Here is a 19,683-nt window from a genome sequence, read left to right as displayed (position 1 = left end):
CCTGGCCTTGTGAATCGATAGGTATTAGTGTTTAGGTCAAGGCTGCCCACGTCATCAATGCCTCCTCTGCCTTTGCATCAGTCCTAGTTTTCCTCATGTGCGCCTACTCCGCACCAGCCCACTCCAGGAGATCATTACTTCAGGCCACATCCGTCGGAGGTGAGGGCTGAGCCAGTGTATGGCAATGCGTCTTTTAGCTACCACTAGTCCTAGAATCGCATATCGTCCATTAATTTTTTTTTTGTGCTTGTCTGGTAGGTGGACCAACAAGCAATTTTTAATAGTTAGGGAAACGTCCCACTCCATCACCAACTTCAGGTGTGCTAGGATCTTGGTCCAAAACTCAGATATTTTTGGGCACTACCAGATAATGTGGACAAAGTTCACCTCAGGGGCCCTACACCAAGGACAGGATCCAGATCTAGAGGGATAAAATCGGTGGAGGTGCTACGGGGAAAGATAAGTCGTATGAATAAAGTTATACTGGATTTGTTTGACTCTAGCAGATGTGGCCCCCTCGTGTATTTTAGTCCAATATTGAGGAGAAATCTGTTATACACTGTACTGTTGCCACACTTTTTCAACCCTTAGCAGGGGAAGATGTTGGTCTGCCCTAAGTGCATGATATAAATGTGTAATAAATTGTCTTCCCCCTGCCATATCTAAGAGTGTGACCATAGTGTGGGTAGGGTCCAGTGCATTGGGGAATGTAGGCCATTATTGGCGTGCTGTGGCAGATAATTTGGCATATTGGAGAAATTGTCCCCTTCCCAAGTGAAAGTTTGGTTGTGCCTCCTATAAGGATACAAAGCAGCCATCAGGATAAAGATCAGCAAGCACTATGCAGTCCCCTCCTGCCATTTATCTGTTGTCATCACTTGGGCTATGCATCTGAACTGAGATATTATCCAGATACCTAAATCTACTGAAAAAGGGGGCTTGCCTCATATCTATTTTTACCATTCTTTCCCACATCCGACCCAATAGGCCTATCAAATGCGGGAAGTGTTTCCGTATTCCTGCTCCCATCAACAAGAGTTCACCTAAATATTTGCCTTTGTGTGATCCCTCTAAGACATTTCTCTCCCAATTCCACTCCCTGTCCATCCAGGAGATAGCATGTTGGAGCTGGGCCGCAAAGTAATACATCTCCAGATCTGGGACGTCTAAGCCACCCCAATCCCACTCTCTCTTCAAGGTGGCCAAACTGACCTGGCATCGTTTACCCTGCCATAGAAGCTCTAGCAAGAGCATATCCAGCTCTCGAGAACACATCCTGTGGGATTTCAAAGTAAAAGCCTTGCATGTGGGTTAGATGCCCATCTTCACGAGAGCTACTTTCCCCAATAGGGAAAGCCTAAGGGTGTTCCAGAAGCGAATGGAAGATCGCAGTCCAGTCAGGACCCTCGCCATGTTATAAGGATCGAACAGGCCCTGGTCCTGTGTTATATACAGGCCTATGTATTTCATCTTATCTAACTTCCATCGAAGTTCATGTTATGTTATGTTACGTTACATTAAGTTACATTATGTTATGTCTGTAAAGTTTTGGATGGTAGATGTGATTGGGCCAGTGTTATGTAGTGACTTGAAAGTGTGGAAGTGTGCACTCGTTTGTTAATGGGAAGCCACTGGAGCTCCTTCAGGTGTAGTTGATGTGAGGGCAGCATGAGAGATTTAGGGGCATATTTGTACTTTTTCATGCAAAACTGCTCCAATGCCTTTTTGTGTGACAAAGTATACCGCCAGCTAGCGCCATTCCAAGATGCCGGCCAGGAGTCATATTTAAGGAATAATGGTAGCCAGCAGTAAGGCCCGGCTAGCGTCATGAAAAAGGACGCTAGCTGGGTGGGGGAGGAGCAGGGGGAACAGGAGGTTGTGCGTCAAAGAATGATGTTAGTATGGGCAGAGGCATAAAAATGCCTCTAACCAGAGTCATTCTTTGACGCACAACCCCAATGGACATGACTCCTGTCTTAGTCCACCATCCCAACGGCCATGCCCAGGGGACATGTGTCCCCTGGGCATGGCCATTGAGTCCAGTGCTATGTAGGGGGGCCCAAGTTAAGCCCCCCCATTGCACTTTTCAATAAAAGAAAAAATAATTACCTGTACTTACCTTACTCATCAGAGGATAGGGTCCCCCCATCCTCTGTCCTCCCTCTGGTGTGGGTGGGGATGTCCCAGGGCTTGTGAAGGGCACCTGTAGGCCCATTCTATGGTCCCTGACCCAGGCGTTAAATACTGGTGCTAAGAATGCTTAGCAACAATATTTAAGGGCCCCTTCCCCCTGTGCTTGATTTTAGCGTGGGGGATAGATATTGCGCTAAGGCCATATCATCATTTTTTTGCCCAGGAATGCCTACCTTGCATCTCATTGATGCAAGGTAGTTTCCCACTAGCAAAAAATGACTTTAACACCCAAACTTTGGCACTAGATGGTCTAGCGCCAAAGTATAGATTTGGAGTTAGGTTTGCGCCAAATTTGTGTAAAAAAATGATGCAAATTCAGCGCAAGGCAAGTGTAAATCTGGGACTTAGAGTTTTTCTGGCCATCAAGTTCTGAATGTTTTTTAGCCTTGTGATGAGTTTTTGTTGATTCTGGCATAGAGTGTGTTCCCATATTCCAGTTTGCTCGTGACCAGGGAGTTGATGGTTTTCCAAGTGCTGACTGGGAGTCATTTGACACCTTCCTTAACATCTTCAGGGTATAGAAGTATGAGGCAGTGATTGCAATGACTTTGGCGGTCATGTTGAGTTTTCTGTTGATGATGAACCCAATTTTCTTAGTACAGTAGGTGGGGGTGTGGGCCAGTTCTAGCTCTGTTGGCTACCAGGTGGAGTCCCACAGGGATGTCCCCTTTCTAAAGGTCATGAATTTGGGGCCAGATGTAGAAAAGGTTTTGCATGTCGCAAACAGCTAATTTCGCTGTTTGCGATGTGCAAAGCCCACACCGCGATGCCCAATTCCCGTTTTGCGAGTCGGTAACCTGGTTACTGACTCGCAAAACGGGACTGCAAGTCGCAATTAGGAAGGGGTGTTCCCCTTCCTAATTGCGATTTGCATCACGATGCTGCATTGCTTTGTGACCGCGAACGTGGTCCAAAGCAATCGCAGTTACCACCAGTGTCACACTGGTGGTAACCCATTCGCAAAAGGGAAGGGGTCCCCATGGGAACCCTTCCTCTTTGTGAATGGCATGTCAAACATTTTTTCAGAGCAGGCAGTGGTCCTGCTCGCTCTGAAAAAATGAAACAAAAACATTTAATTTTTTCATTTTGTAATGCATCTCCTTTTCCTTTAAGGAAACGGGCTGCATTACAAAAAAAAAACTGCTTTATTTAAAAGCAGTCACAGACATGGTGGTCTGCTGTCTCCAGCAGGCCACCATCCCTGTGAGTGCTGTGAGTTGCAAGGGGGTCGCAAATTGCGACCCACCTCATTAATATTAATGAGGTGGGCCTTTGCGACCCCCTTGCGAGTCGCAGATGGTGTCAGGGACACCATCCTGCATCCTGAATTGCGACTCGCAAATTGCGCGTCGCAATTCAGGAATTTCCTACATCTGGCCCTAGGTCTTGTCACTGATTTGCATATGGCTGGGTCCAAACTGGAATGGCATGGGCAGTAAAAAAACGATGGATTTAGGCCCAGATCTCTGTACTGGGGGTGAATGTTTGACAATGTTCAGCATTCCGTCTATCACTTGTTCTTTTTGCATTTGTCGCCCTAAGTGGGAAGGGTATGCCCAGACGTGGGTCCCGTGCTTCCCATGCCACTGGATTTAAGCTAGCCTGGCTTATGAGGGGTGAAACCCTGAAACCGGTCCCAGGATGCTTGTTTCCAGTCCAAGAAAGACCTGGCCTGGCAGTTTGGGCTGGACTGTTCCCATGGGGAACAGGGTCAGGACTGATTTGCATATGGCTGGGTCCAAACTGGAATGCCATGGGCAGCAAAAAAATGATGGATTTAGGCCCAGATCTCTGTACTGGGGTGAATGTTTGACAATGTTCAGCATTCTGTCCATCACTTGTTCTTTTTGCATTTGTCGCCCTAAGTGGGAAGGATATGCCCAGACGTGGGTCCTGTGCTTCCCATGCCACTGGATTTAAACTAGCCTGGCTGATGAGGGGTGAAACCCCGAAACCGGTCCCAGGATGCTTGTTTCCGGTCCAGGAAAGACCTGGCCTGGCAGTTCGGGCTGGACTGTTCCCATGGGGAACAGGGTCAAGACTGATTTGTATATGGCTGGGTCCAAAATGGAATGGCATGGGCAGCAAAAAAACGATGGATTTAGGCCCAAATCTCTGTACTGGGGGTGAATGTTTGACAATGTTCAGCATTCCGTCCATCACTTGTTCTTTTTGCATTTGTCACCATAAATGGGAAGGATATGCCCAGACGTGGGTCCCGTGCTTCCCATGCCACTGGATTTAAGCTAGCCTGGCTGATGAGGGGTGAAACCCCGAAACCGGTCCCAGGATGCTTGTTTCTAGTCCAGGAAGACCTGGCCTGGCAGTTCGGGCTGGACTGTTCCCATGGGGAACAGGGTCAAGACTGATTTGCATATGGCTGGGTCCAAACTGGAATGGCATGGGCAGCAAAAAAATTATGGATTTAGGCCCAGATCTCTGTACTGGGGGTGAATGTTTGACAATGTTCAGCATTCCGTCCATCACTTGTTCTTTTTGCACTTGTCACTGTTCAATTTTGTTGGACCTGGCCTTTTCTGCAGGGTCATTCCCAGACTTTTTGTCTTTTCTCTCCACTTTTTGTTGAATTTGTTTTTGTTCACTTTAGGCCTCTGGGCACTTTACCTCCACTAACCAGTGCTAAGGTGCATTTGCCATCTTCTTGAAACATGGTAACATTGGCTTATCCACAACTGACATATTTAATTTACTTATACGTCCCTAGTAAAGTGCACTACATGTGCTTAGGGCCTGTAAATAAATGCTACTGTTGGGCTTGCAGCACTGATTGTGCCCCCCACGTCAGTATCCTTTCAAACATGACTCATGCCTGACATTTCAGAGCCTGTGGGTGACGTTTTTAACTGCCAGGTCGACCTGGTAAGCTAACCCACTTCCCAGGCTCAAGCCTTCCTTTTTAATACATATAAGTCCTCCCTTAGGTAGGTTTTGGACAGCTCCAAGGGCAGGGTGAGGTGTAATTAAAAGGTTAGACATATAGGGCCGTATTTATACTCCGTTTGCGCCGAATTTGCGTCGTTTTTTTCGACGCAAATTCGACGCTAAACTAACGCCAACTAACGCCATATTTATACTATGGCGTTAGAGGCGTATAGCGCCAAAGTTCCCGGAATGTGCGTCATTTTTTAGCGTGAACCCCTTCCTTGCGTTAATGATATGCAAGGGAGGCGTTCCCGTCTAAAAAATGACTCCCAGGCCTTTACGTGGTATTTATACTCCCGGGCAAAAGAGACGCCCGGGAGTGGGCGTGGCTAAAAACGGCGCATTTGCGCCGCTTTTTAACGCCTGGGTCAGGCATGGCGTTAAGGGACAAGTGGGCTCAAAATGAGCCCAGAGTGCCCTCCCCTGCCCCCAGGGACCCCCCCTGCCACCCTTGCCCACCCCAGGAGGACACCCAAGGCTGGAGGGACCCACCCCAGGGACATTCAGGTAAGTTCAGGTAAGTATTTTTTTTTTTTTTTAAATAATTTTTTTGGGCATAGGGGGGCCTGATTTGTGCCCCCCTACATGCCACTATGCCCAATGACCATGCCCAGGGGACAGAAGTCCCCTGGGCATGGCCATTGGGCAAGGGGGCATGACTCCTATCTTTACAATGATAGGAGTCATGTTGATGGGGGATGGGCGTCGTTAAAAAATGGCGCAAGTCGGGTTAAGACGATTTTTTTGCCTCAACCTGACTTGCCCCATTTTAAGACGCCCTAACGTCATTTTTGCCCAACGCCGGCGCTGCCTGGTCTACGTGGTTTTTTTCCACGCACACCAGGCAGCGCCGGTCTGCTTGCGCCGGCTAACGCCATTCCATAAATACGGCGCCCGCATGGCGCTTCAGAATGGCGTTAGACGGCGCAAAATTTATTGACGCTAAACTGCGTTAGCGCAGTTTAGCGTCAAAAAGTATAAATATGGGCCATAGTTTTAGGTTGTACATGTCCAGGTTGTGAAAAACTCTTAAATGGGTTTTTCACTACCACAAGACCTGTCCCTCCCATAGGTAAACATTGGGATTGACTTAGCAAAGCAGGAATGCAGGAATCGCGACAGAGCCCTGGACTGGGTCACCTCCTATCTCACCGACAGAACACAGAGATTCTGCCTCCCTCCATTCCGCTTGCAGGCCACCAAAATCATCTGCGGCGTACCCCAGGGTTCATCCCTCAGCTCGACCCTCTTCAACGTCTACATGGCCCCACTCGCTAACTCGCTAACATCACCCAATCCCACAACCTCAACATCATCTCATAAGCCGACGACACCCAGCTGATCCTCTCCCTCACCAAGGACTCCGCCAAAACCTACCTCCTTGAAGGAATGAAGGCCATCGCTGAATGGATGAAGAGCAGCTACCTCAAACTCAATTTGGCATGGGATGACTCCTGGTGGCCTGCCACTCTCGGAGCCGCTCCGACTCCCACCGACCATGCACGCAACCTAGGATTCATCCTGGACTCCTCATTATCTATGACCCAGCAAGTCAACGCCATCTCCACCTCCTGCTTCAACACCCTCCACATGCTCTGAAAGATCTACAAATGGATACCCACCGAAACCAGAAGTAAGTAGCAAACTGGACTACGGCAATGCTCTCTACGCAGGAACCACGGGCAAACTCCAGAAGTGACTACAACGCATCCAGAACGCCTCTGCACACCTCATCCTGGACATCCCCCGCCACTGCCACATCACAGACTACCTGAGAAACCTGCACTGGCTCCCAGTCAACAAGAGAATCACCTTCAAACTCCTCACCTACGCTCACAAAGAACAGCACAACACCGGACCAGAATACCTCAACAGACGGCTCTCCTTCTACACCCCGACCCGGCATCTCTGCTCCGCCGACCTTGCCCTCGTAACCGCCCCACACATCCGCAGCACTACAACCGGCGGTTGATCATTCTCGCACCTCACCCCCAAAACGTGGAACACTCTTCCCACCCACCCATGCCAGACCAAAGACCTCCTTACCTTCAGGAAACTTCTCAAGACCTGGCTGTTTGAGCAGTAGCAGCACCTCCCCCCCCTCCCACCTCCCCTCAGTGCCTTGAGGCCCTCACGGGTGAGTAGTGCGCTTTACAAATTCCTGATTGATTGATTACCTTTTTAAAATGTGATTTCCAATAGGAAAGAGATGGGACCCTCAAGTTTGGTGTCTCTGGAATTTCAATTTCAATTGGTGAAGTTGAATTTTTAGTTGTACTTCAGAAACGTTTATAAAGTTTGATTTTTCTTATTTTAAATCATCTAGTGTCTTTTGCCTTTAGCCTGTCTCTGAATACACATATGCACCGGTGACAGCCGGGCTCTTGTGCATTCCATCCAGCCACACACCAAAGGGAGATTAGGTGTGACAGACTGGCCATCTTCATGTTGATGGCCAATCCTGTGCAGGAAGGGAGGGAAGAGCTGACACTTACACCTCTATGGGCTGGGTTCTAAGCCCTCACAAAAGGCTGCATAACCCTCTGTGATGTGTGTGGAGTCAGGGCAGGAAATTTGTGCTCTGCAAAGGCCTCTCTTCGAAGTCTCCCTCACTTCAGCGGCACCACTGGGTATATGAACTGGACTTCTAACCCTACCAAATCAGTACACTTCTGGATGTGAGGACATTTGCCAGGAAGAAGGACTGTTGCGCTGCTGAAGGGAATGTCACTCTGCTGGAGGTCTGCTGGACTTTTCTGAACTCCTGCTTTGCTGTGCCTGCCTTGCTGCCTGCTTCCCTCCTTGCCTGAGAGTGAGAAGGACTGGCCCTGCAACTCTACATCCCCAGAACCAAAGTAACTAAAAAAGATTGTTAGCTTGCCTCCTGTTCAGAACAACAAAAGACTTCATCCGACCTTTCTACAGTTTCTGGGCTCTGCAAACTTTTGGTCCTACCCTGCCAAGTGATGCCAATCCAGTCCTGGAAGTGTGTTCTGCAGCTGCTTTCTAAAGAAATATGTACATCTACTTCATTGTACAGATCAGAATCACTGCATCTTTCATCAACTCTCATGCATCCCCGCTGCCTCAGAGGACGAGGATACCTCAGCACCAACTGCGCATCTCAGAATCAACGCATCACCCTGGCCCCAACACATCACCTTCACATCGCTGACTGTGTGGCATGATGACAACGCATTCCCTTCATTGTAAAGGGCTCGACACCGCACCTTGAGGACATTGCATTACGACTAAGTGGCTCAACAATGACAAATCCCTGACTTCATGGAGCCAAACTGATGCATCAAGTCACATTGTCTTCTCTGCTCTTTGCATTGGATCATCAACATTGACACAACCCTCCACACAAGGTACTGTTTCAGTCGGACAAGGTTGGTCCCTGCAGCTGGCCCGCCCTCCATTGTGGTCGGCCTGAACTTTTGGATTTACCCAGGTCTAGCATGACCAGATAGCCCTGGTTGTCAATTTAAGTTTCTAAGCACTACATTTGCAGAAATTCGTTAAAAATTACTATTTCGACTTATTTTTGACATTTTTGTCTTTTTTTGATTCATTTAATTAAGATCTACTTTTCTAACATGGTGTGGATTATTTTTGTGTAGTAATTTTCACTGTTTTAACTGTTTCACAAATACTTTACACATTGCCTCCCAATTTAAGCCTACCTGCTCTGTGCCAAGCTACCAAAGGGTGAGTGCACGTTAACATATTGTATGTATCTGACTGACCCTGACGTAGATTATGGTTCCTGCTTGAGCAGGGTGCATAGGTCTGCCAACCAGAAACCCAATTTCTAACAAATATTATGAATGAATGGGGTACAGTGGATTAGGACCTTGAGAACCGGCATCTCTTCTAAAAGGATGTTATGTGCCACCTCTGCTTTATGTGCTACTTACAGGACAGCCACAGTAGTATAATGTGGCCAACGTTTCGGTCCAGGTCAGGTCCAGGACCTCACATAGGGCCTAATGCATGTCCATTTAATTTTTGTGAGTTGCAATTAGAAACTCACAAAATGAAATGTAAAATGTGTCTCAGAGACATTCAACGATTCCCAATGGGGTCGCAAAATCCTACCTCATCAATATTTATGAGGTAGGTCACAATTTGCAACCCCAGTGGGAATGGCTGTACTCACAGGGATGGTGGCCTGATGAGGATAGGAGACTACCACGCCTGTGACTGTTCTTAAATAAAATATATATTTTTTAAATGCAGCTCTTTTTCTTAGAGGAAAACGAGATGCATTTAAAAAAAAAAATGAAAAGTTATCTTTTCATTTTTTTCAGAGTAGGCAGTGGTCCGTGTGACCACTACCTGCTCTGAAAAAGTACTTACACTTCCATTCACAAAGGGGAAGGGATCCTTGGGGACCCCTTCCTGTTTGCGAATGGGTTACCATGTTGCGAAGTTGTGATCACATTCACAGTCGCAAAACATTCCTACATGCCAGTATGATTTGTATTAGGAAGGGGCGCCCTAAACACACCCCTTCCTAAGACTGAATTGCAAAAGCAAAATGTATTCGGTAAACAAGTTACAGAGTCGCATTTTGCTTTAGTAAAAGGAAAAATAAATTTTTCTGGTCGCAAGCACCCCGATGGGCAGTTTGCTACTGGAAAAATGCTTCGTAAATCTAGCCCGATAGTTATTACATTGCTAGACCTTTGCACACATCCTAGATTAAAATCTGCGAGGGTCACAAGTAGAGACAGGATGTGAGATGTTTATGCATTTGAGTTCCTCAGAGAGGGGAAGACGCTTGTATAAAATGTAGGGAACATTCCTGGTGCAAAATTATGGCTCCAGAGCAAATTTCATGCAGGTACTGTTTGCTTGCCTTTATACTATGGTGCAACACTAAATAGTATATATCACGACATAAACATTCTTTTAGCGTTTGTGTGGCATCATTGGCACAACTCATTTTTTACATGATGATGTGTATTTTTGTTGTTCACTCATTTTCATGAGTGCAGTGCTGCAAAGTGTCATTCATGGTCAATCTGCGTGTTAGTGTTTTATAAGAAAACCTTGTGTTCAGTAGGCCCCGAACACTGGCCTGACAGGATTTTGTGTCATTCTTCTGCTTGTGTACTGGCATGTGTATGCCTGGTACATGTTTGCCCTTTATAAAAGACACAGGTGGCAAAATCCAAATAAGCTGTTAGACCTGACAGCCTTAGGGTGGTCACCTCTAACTTTTTGCCTGCCTCCCTCTACTTTTTGGACACTGTTTTTGCTGGTTTCAGGACTCTGCGTACTTTACCACTGCTAACCAGTGCTAAAGTACATATGCTCTCTCCCTTAAAACATGGTGACATTGGTTCATACCCATTTCGCTTATTTAATTTGCTTATAAGTCCCTAGTAAAAGTGCACTACATGTGCCAAGGGCCTGAAGATTAAATGCTACTAGTGGGCCTGCAGCACTGATTGTGCCACCCACATACGTAGCCCATTAACCATGTCTCAGGCCTGCCATTGCAAGGCCTGTGTATGCAGTTTTACTGCCATTTAGACTTAGCATTTAAAAGTACTTGCCAAGCCTTAAACTCCCCTTTTCTACATATAAATCACCCCTAAGGTAGGCCCTAGGTAACCCATAGGGCAGGGTGCTATGTAGTGAAAAGGCAGGACATGTCCCTGTACAGTTTGTAGGTCCTGGTAGTGTAAAATTCCTAAATTAATTTTACACTGCTGTGAGGCCTGCTCCTTTCGTAGGCTAACATTAGGGCTACACTCATGTACTGTTTGAGTGGTAGATTCTGATCTGAAAGGTGTAACAAGGTCATATTTATCATGGCCAGAACGGTAATACACAATTCTGCTGACTGGTGAAGATGGATTTAATATTACTGTTTTAGAAATGCCACTTTTAGAAAGTGAGTATTTCTATGTGCTTAAATACTTCCGTGCCCTACAATCCATGTCTGGCTGGGTTGGTTGACAGCTCCCTTGTGCATTTCACTCAGACAACCCCAAACACAGGATGCTCAGTCACAACTGCACACATCTGCATACTGAATGGGTCTTCCTGGGCTGGTAGGGTGGAGGGCCTGACATTTACATGTCAAAGGACAGTGGCCTGCCCTCACATAACAGACTGCCAAACCCCCTACTGGGACCCTGGCATTGAAAGGGAACCTTATGCACTTTTAAACCACTCCTTGAAGCCTACCATACTTCAAAGGTACATTTGGGTGTATAAACAGGGCCTCTGGCCCTACCAACTCAGACACTTCTGGACCTGAGCCTGCAACCTGTCAAGAGGAACTGCTTGGCTTCCCAAAGGACTAATCTGACTGCTTTTCTGCAAAGAACTGCTGCCCTGCAGTTGCCATGCTGCCTTGCTGCCCTTTGGCTATGCTGAGAAGTGCTCTCCAAGGGCTTCGATTGAGCTTGCCTCCTTTGTCCTGAAGTCTCATGGCCAAAAAGACTTAGGCCTGTATTTATACTTTTTTAGCGCCGCATTTACGTCATTTTTTGATGCAAAAACGGCGCAAACTTGCAAAATACAATTGTATTTTGTAAATTTGCGCCGTTTTTGCGTCAAAAAGCGGCGCAAATGCGGTGCAAAAAAAGTATAAATATGGGCCTTAATCTCTGCAAAGAATTCCTTGTGTGGCAAAATTTTTATGCCCAGCCTGCCAGAAACGACGCACAGGCTGCCTCGCTGTGAGAAAACGACCACATGCCAAACCGGAATGACACATCCCAGCTCCCCAAGTGGAGATCGACCCGAACTTTGATGCACGGCCCACTGGATCGACGCATAGCCAAGCCGGAATGGTGCAGCTCGACTTCCTGTGAGAAGAATTGACGCAGCGCTTGTTGTGCAACAGACATTTCCTAGCATTGCCCACCCGTTCGACGCAGCTCCTGTGACTTCGTCCTGCACACCCAGGATTTCTCTACATCATCCCTGGGGCATCCAAATACCTTGCAACCTGAAGAGGATCCAAGTCCGTGCACCGGAAACTGACATGAGGCCCTGGGTGCTTCAAAAATATTAATGCATTATCTGCATGCATCCGGAGAAACCGACGCCGGCCTCCCTTTTTTCCACCCATCACCCTTGCGGATAATTTAGACGCAAACCAGGTTCTTTGTGCTTGCAAGAGACCCGTATTGCTTTTAAGAACTTAAGACTCTTTTTATCATTCTCTAAAGTGATATTTCATCCTGTACAAATCGTGATCATTTTGACCTTATTTTATGCAGATAAATATTCTATATTTTTCTAAACCTGTGTGGTGTATTTTATGTGGTGTTACTGTGTTTTTGCATGATTTATTGCACAAATACTTTACACATTGCCTTCTAAGTTAAGCCTGACTGCTCAGTGCCAAGCTACCAGAGGACAATTTGGATTGTTTGTGACTTACCTTGACTAGAGTGAGGTGCCTTCCTTGGACAGGGAGTAACCTGACTGCCAACCAAAGACCCAATTTCTAACAAGCTTCTGGTGCTAACCTTTGGAAAGATCTCATATTCTAACTTTTCGAGAAAACAAAAATGAAAACATACCTCGTCCCTGTTATTTAAATTTCGCACCAGCATTTTGACCGACATTTAAATGAAAAGATCAATAGAAATTGCATAGCTTTTGGTCTGCCAGTTCATGTTATACCGCAAGTTACTCGGCCACATATGCCTAAGAATGGCACAAGCCATTTTATATAATGGGACAAGCCATTACTATAGTATTTAAATGAAATGTCCAAAAATGAGCTATACTTTACTGCATTTTGCAGACGTTTCACATTTTGTTCATGAAAATGGTAAATAGGCATGGAACTCAAGAAATTGAAGCTCACGATGACGTGGTTTCAGTCGTTTGACCAAGCATGTTTTTGAAACGGGTTGTCACAGTTCTGAAGGACCTATGCTTACATAAAACCTAGATTAAATATCAGACCTTTGCGAATATGCAGTGCAAACGTTCCCTTGCATTACAAAGACACCGATCTAACATCAGGACAAGCCTGTACATCATAAAAGCAATAAAACTGCTCACGAAGAAGAGAACTTAGATTTACTGTATCTAGTGTTGCCATTTCTTTATTGCTGCTGTCACGAACTGGACCTCCTGTTGCAGGCTCAGGGGTTCCTCGGTGCTCTCAAAAGCAGAAAAAAGAAAATTATGCTTTTTGGAGATAAAAATGGATAATAAAACCTTCTGTGCAACATGCCTTGTCTGCTGAAGGACACACAGCAATCATCCAGGGCTTGAAAAATAAAACGCCCTTAGATCTGACGATGTCTTCTTAACATATTTTCGATCTTCGTTCCTGGCCACACCATTTTATTGTAGTAGTGAATTGCGAGGACTTCAGTTGTAACAGCACATTTATCCACACGCAACACAAAAATCCACACTGAATGTTGAGTTCTCCATGTGGACTACATAACCGCTGTCCCGTTTTAACTAATTCTTATGACTCTCGCTATGGATTTTTGCACCAAGAGCAAATTACAGGCCACTTTTGGCAATGTCATTTAAACTAAGAACATTTACAACGTCCCTGTTGATGGCTTTGTACAAGAACTGCATGTTACTAAACTCACTGAAAAGATTTCTCTAATTCTCATTATGTTCCAGTTCAATAGCCGGGAACAAAGTGGCTCCTCGAAAAAATATCCAATACATTTAATAATGTGCTTTTGAATTAATGCATACCAACTTTCAACACGAAGTGATCCCTGGTGCTATTGCAGCACAGGAGTTTTCCTGCCATGCATGCTCCTTAATGCAGATTAAACGTTAGATTTTAATCAGTTTTAGGAACTACATATGTTCAATCAGTAAAAGAAAAATAATACTTTTTTCTGAATGTGTTTTCTTTATTTAAAAGCAATCAACGAGCCCTCTGAGTAGAACTTAGTCAAAGCAGTGATTTGTGGCCATATTTATACTTCCTTTGCACTGAATTAGCGTAATTTTTTCACACTAATTCAGTGCAAGCTTAACTCCATATTTATATTTTGATTATTTTGATTATATTTTGATGCTAGACCTGTCTAGCATCAAAGTATAGTAGACAACGTGATTTTTTGGATGCGTGAAACCACCTTGCGTTAATGAGATGCAGGGTAGGCGTTCCCGTCCAAAAAATGACTCTAAGCCCCTAGCGGCATATTTATCCTCCAGTGCAAAAATGATTCACAGGTGGGAGGCGGCCTCAAAAAATTACCTTAACCCCGTTTTGCGTCAAATGGTAACGCCTGGGTCAGACCAGGCTTTAAAATGAGGCCCACACACCACTACTGAAGGAAAACACACAGAAGCAACATTGGCAACCCACAGGACAAGATTGAAGTGTTACTGCTCCAGCTTGCGACATGACGCAGAGGACAACAACCACAACAGCAACCTCCACTGCTACAGTAGCAACCATAACCTCCACTACGGCACCCACAAAGGTAACACAGAAAGTGGGAGAGGATATTTCTGAACAGGACAACCCTCCTTGGCCTCAGGGAACAGGACCTCATCAGGACTTACCGTCTCAACCGGCAAGCCATGCTACACCTGCTGCACCACATTGAGCCACAGATCGCAGCCAGTCTGCAGACACCACATAACATACCACCTGTCACAAAGCTGCTAGCTGTGCTGCATATGCTGGCAAGTGGCTCATTCCAGACAACAGGTGCACTAGATGCTTGTGTGTCACAGTCGTCTTTCTCAGTCTTCCTGCCGAAGGTATTAGATGCAATCATCACTCTGACACCCCACCACATCTGCTTCACTAACACCCAGCAAATGCAGCAAGAGATAAAACAAGGCTTTTACCAATAAGCAGGGTTACCCCATGTGGTGGATGCAATGGACGCACCCATGTCTGACTTGTCCCACCTGCAACAACAGAACATTTGTACAGGAACCAGAAACATACTCATTCCATACATGTGCAGGGCATAGTGGACCACCGTGGACTTTTACGAAATTGTAGCTAAGTATCCTGGTAGTGTCCATGACAACTACATATTCAGGCACAGCAGGACAACAGGATCAACAAACACTTCCAGGATGGCCAACATGGCAATGGCCTACTTGTGGGTAAGTCAACAAACCTAGCAATATACACACAACACGCCAACCCTGTAGGACACAAAAGACATACACTACTCCAAAAACACATGGCCAGGGTAACAGATGTGCAAGTAATAATACATATGCACCATGGTGTACTACAGCACAAACACATACACCCATATATATGTAACACAGCCATAACTTGACAGGCACACCACGTGAAGGACAGGTGGAGTTACGTACCTCTTTGCCAACAGAAGATGTCTACAAACTAATACAACTACAAACAGGTTGGTTACTAAATACACGTCACACACACACACATTACACCAAACAAAAAATAGCACAGAAATGTCAATAGCATAAACCATGGTCATGTAAAGAAAGTCACACATAGGCACAGCCCTCTTAAATTATACTGTGTAAGTCTCTGGCAGAACATACATCAAATGCCAGACAACTGGTGGCAATACCAACTACATCTCATCAACACATACCAGACTTACAAGTAGTGTGCATATACATCTACCTGATGTATTGGGTCAGACACATAGTAATCCCAAATTAATGGCCATTACATACCTACTGTAGTGCCACCTAACATGCACCACTTACTGACCCCAACACCATCATGTCTATACCATAACCAATAAATGGCCCACCATGGAGCAGAGTCACTATTAGACAGTGCAGATCATGGATGCTATAGTGGGACCCTGCAGGAGTATTTAGGACATCACTGACCTTATATGCACTGCACTAAGGGACACATTTGTAAAGTAGCTATGCCCCATCCCATAGCCTGCACTGTGCATGTGTTGACAGTATAAATGCTGATTCATGTATTGGAAGATAGGAGAAACACTGGTAGTAATGTTAATCATCCTAGCGTACTCACGTTTGCTGCACGTGGCTATAATAGGAACATTTGTTTCCATCATTGCCTCGTAATACACAAGTGAATATGACGTGGAGCATAGTATTGGAACACGTTGAATTTGACCTCTAAACTCGTCAGTTGATTATATATTTGACATTGCATCAGCCCTGAGGAAGGCGTTAGGTTATTACTCTGTGTTGGCTGTTGGTGGTTTTGAAATACAAACCATGAAAAATAAGACCTCTATTTGAAACAAGGCTGTGATGTATTTGAAGCACAACGTTTCTCATACAGAAGAAGACCTGTACTGTGGATAAATAAACTATGAACTGATTGTACTACGGAGAAGAACTGTGACATATTTTATTTACTGGTGGAAAGACCAGATTCTCTTCATTTCCATGTGTCTTGGACTCTGATTCTGTTTTCCTTACATGATTAAGATATTTCGGTGTTACTATTAACGTGAGATATATACCTAATTACTATAGCATGTGCCTCTCTATATATATAGTTAGGTCTGATTAACGTTTTGTTCAGGTCAAGGGATCAGGGTGTTTTCCCTTATGAGAGCACCGCTTAACTGATATTTATGCAACTTAATATAAGCCAACAGGACTTTTGAGCACAAAATTTCTCCAATATCTAACACCCCACCTCTGTTTGTTTCTAAATGCTTCATCCCATAGCCTGCACTGTGCATATGTTGACAGATTAAATGCTGATTCATGTATTGGAAGATAGGAGAAACACTGGTAGTAATGTTGGTCATCCTGAGACAATGGGATTCACACCCTTGTACACCTGATGGCTCGCATAAACATCAGATGCCACCCAAGATCACTAAGGGCCATTTGTAAGAGCCCCTAGTGCCATTGTCATGCCCTGCATTGTATGTACAAGTTGGCGGATGACCACTCTTTTCTGACTTGATGCCACAATGTAAATAGGGCCCCCTCCCACGCAGCAGTTTGTGTGGAAGTGGCGTGCAATGTGTGTTGCCGTGGGTGTGTCACCGCAAGACACATAGGCGGTCATTCTGACGGCGGCGGGCGGCGGTCGCCACCCGCCATGCGGTTACCGCCGAATGACCGCCCCACGGTCAAAAGACCGCGGCGGCCATTCCAACTTTCCTGCTGGGCCGGCGGGCGACCGCCAAAAATGCCGCCCGCCGGCCCAGCGGGAAAGCCCCTGCAACGAGGAATGGAATGGAGCCGGTGGAGTTGCAGGGGTGCGACGGGTGCAGTGGCACCCGTCGCGGTTTTCACTGTCTGCAAAGCAGACAGTGAAAATCTGTATGGGGCCCTGTTAGTGGGCCCCTGCACTGCCCATGCCAGTGGCATGGGCAGTGCAGGGGCCCCCAGGTGCCCCACGACACCCGTTCCCGCCATCCTGGTTCTGGCGGTGAAAACCGCCAGAAACAGGCTGGCGGGAAGGGGGTCGGAATCCCCATGGCGGGAGGATTCCCTGGGCCAGGGGAAAACCGGCGGGAAACCGCCGGTTCCCCTTTTCTGACCGCGGCTTTACCGCCGCGGTCAGAATAGCCCAGGAAGCACCGCCAGCCTGTTGGCGGTGCTTCCGCTGCCCTCCGCCCTGGCGGTCAGAGACCGCCAGGGTTGGAATGAGGGCCATAGTATGATGATGCTGATGTAGGTGTCACCTAAAACCTGAGTCAGTGCCAACATCAAGCACCACCGAGAGGGGGGAGTTTGCAGGTTGCAATAAGGAATAGACTGTAATTTGACCTCATGCGTGCTGCATACTGCTGCACAAAAAGAAAGAGCAATTGCCCAAGAACATAGTATATGTATAGGAAGGTGTCCCTTCCTGCACAGATTTATCCTCCTTTACAGGACAGCCATCCAAGCACCCTGGTGCAAGGTTGGCAGTGTTGGTGCACGGCTGCATATTTAGCGCCGGCGCAGGAGACAACAAAGGGTTGCTTTGTAACATATTACACGTGGTGTATTCCTGCATAGTAAAAATTATGCAGCACAGCACTGAAAATTGTGGAGCTGTGTTATGCACTGTCATTTACTCTTCAAAATAGGCCTAAGTGTTGCACTTCATCTGTACCGACACATGTCAAAATGTCTGGGATGTCCAGGCTTTGCACGGCTACCATCTTGTCACTACATCTGACCCCATTGTGTTGCAAGGATGTGTCATTTCCCCTCCAGTGATATCACACTGCTACAAAGATGCACTACCCAACACATGGTGCATACATATTGAGCATCAATTAGGAATCCAAATGATATGTCCCAGATCCTTTAGCCAATACCCAAGAATGTCATGTCCAACAACACAGTGCTAGTAAAACTTAACACAAGGCCAGGAACTCACACCATACCACAAACACGTCTGAATCACAACCAACTCCAACTAACTGCCATGCTACATACTAAACCTGTTGCAAGTTTTAACAACAGCTTCCATCTCTTATCTTTGCAGCGGATCAGGGTTACGGCATACAGACGTTGGTGATGACTCTATTTGCAAACTCTAACACAGCGTCAGAGCATGCCTACAATGAGGGACACCGTCAGATGCGCAATTTGGTGGAAAGGACATTTGGCATCCTCAAATCCAGATTCAGGTAGCTGGACCTGACATGATGCAGCCTCCTTTATGCCTCCTTTATGTGTAAAGTAATCCTCACATGTGCCGTCCTGTAGAACATATGTGTGCAAAGGAATGTGCCGTTGCACAACCAGGTTGCTGACCTGCCTGAGTAGGAGGATGCTGCCGATGATTTGGAGGGGGAACAGCACACCACAGCATATTGTTGACAACTTTTCTACATAAGAACCACAGAAATCATCATGTCAAATGTGTAAATAAACAGTTCACATCTATTCAATCTTCACTACATATACCATAGGAAGGTGACTCTAACCTCAGGGAGCATGTAACAAACACGAACAAGTATTGTAGCAACATCATATGTGATGTTATAGATCATACTGCCACCATCACACACATCACTTACAGCCTTATCACTGGTATGTGACAACTGAAGGACACAATCCATGGACCTCTACATATTTTGTACATTCACGTTGCCAAGTTGCTGATTAATAGCCCATCACAACCAACTAATCATGTCCTAATAGGATGTATGCAAGGGACCCACACATGAGGTAGGGAATGTCAAAAAATTTAAAATAAGTAACGTTGGAATTGATCACTGTCACAACTCAGTGTGATAGTTGCAATGGCTGCATGGAACATGTGTGATGAGGGGGGACTTCATCAGTAACTATGGTCATCATGATTTGCCAAGGGATAGTAACCAATGAAAGAAGTCAAGCTGTCAAAGTCTATCCATAGTAAACTGTCTTGCCACTGCCATGGGGCACAACTTTGACACAGGGTAAAAATTACCACACTCATTGCACACACACGTCTGTGGAATGCACATTGGTATGGGTGAGAATTTAGGTCCACAATGCAAAAACAACAGCTATTGGCAAAAGCAATGAGTTAAATCAAAAATGTGTGATCAATGCATATTCTGGGTGGAATGTAGACAGTGTGTCACACATACTATGTACTGAAGATGTACACATGTCAGACAGAAAATATATATCTATATACAG

Source organism: Pleurodeles waltl, chromosome 2_1, assembly GCF_031143425.1.
Source record: "Pleurodeles waltl isolate 20211129_DDA chromosome 2_1, aPleWal1.hap1.20221129, whole genome shotgun sequence".
Taxonomy (NCBI): domain Eukaryota; kingdom Metazoa; phylum Chordata; class Amphibia; order Caudata; family Salamandridae; genus Pleurodeles; species Pleurodeles waltl.
Note: the sequence above shows the minus strand (reverse complement) of the source record.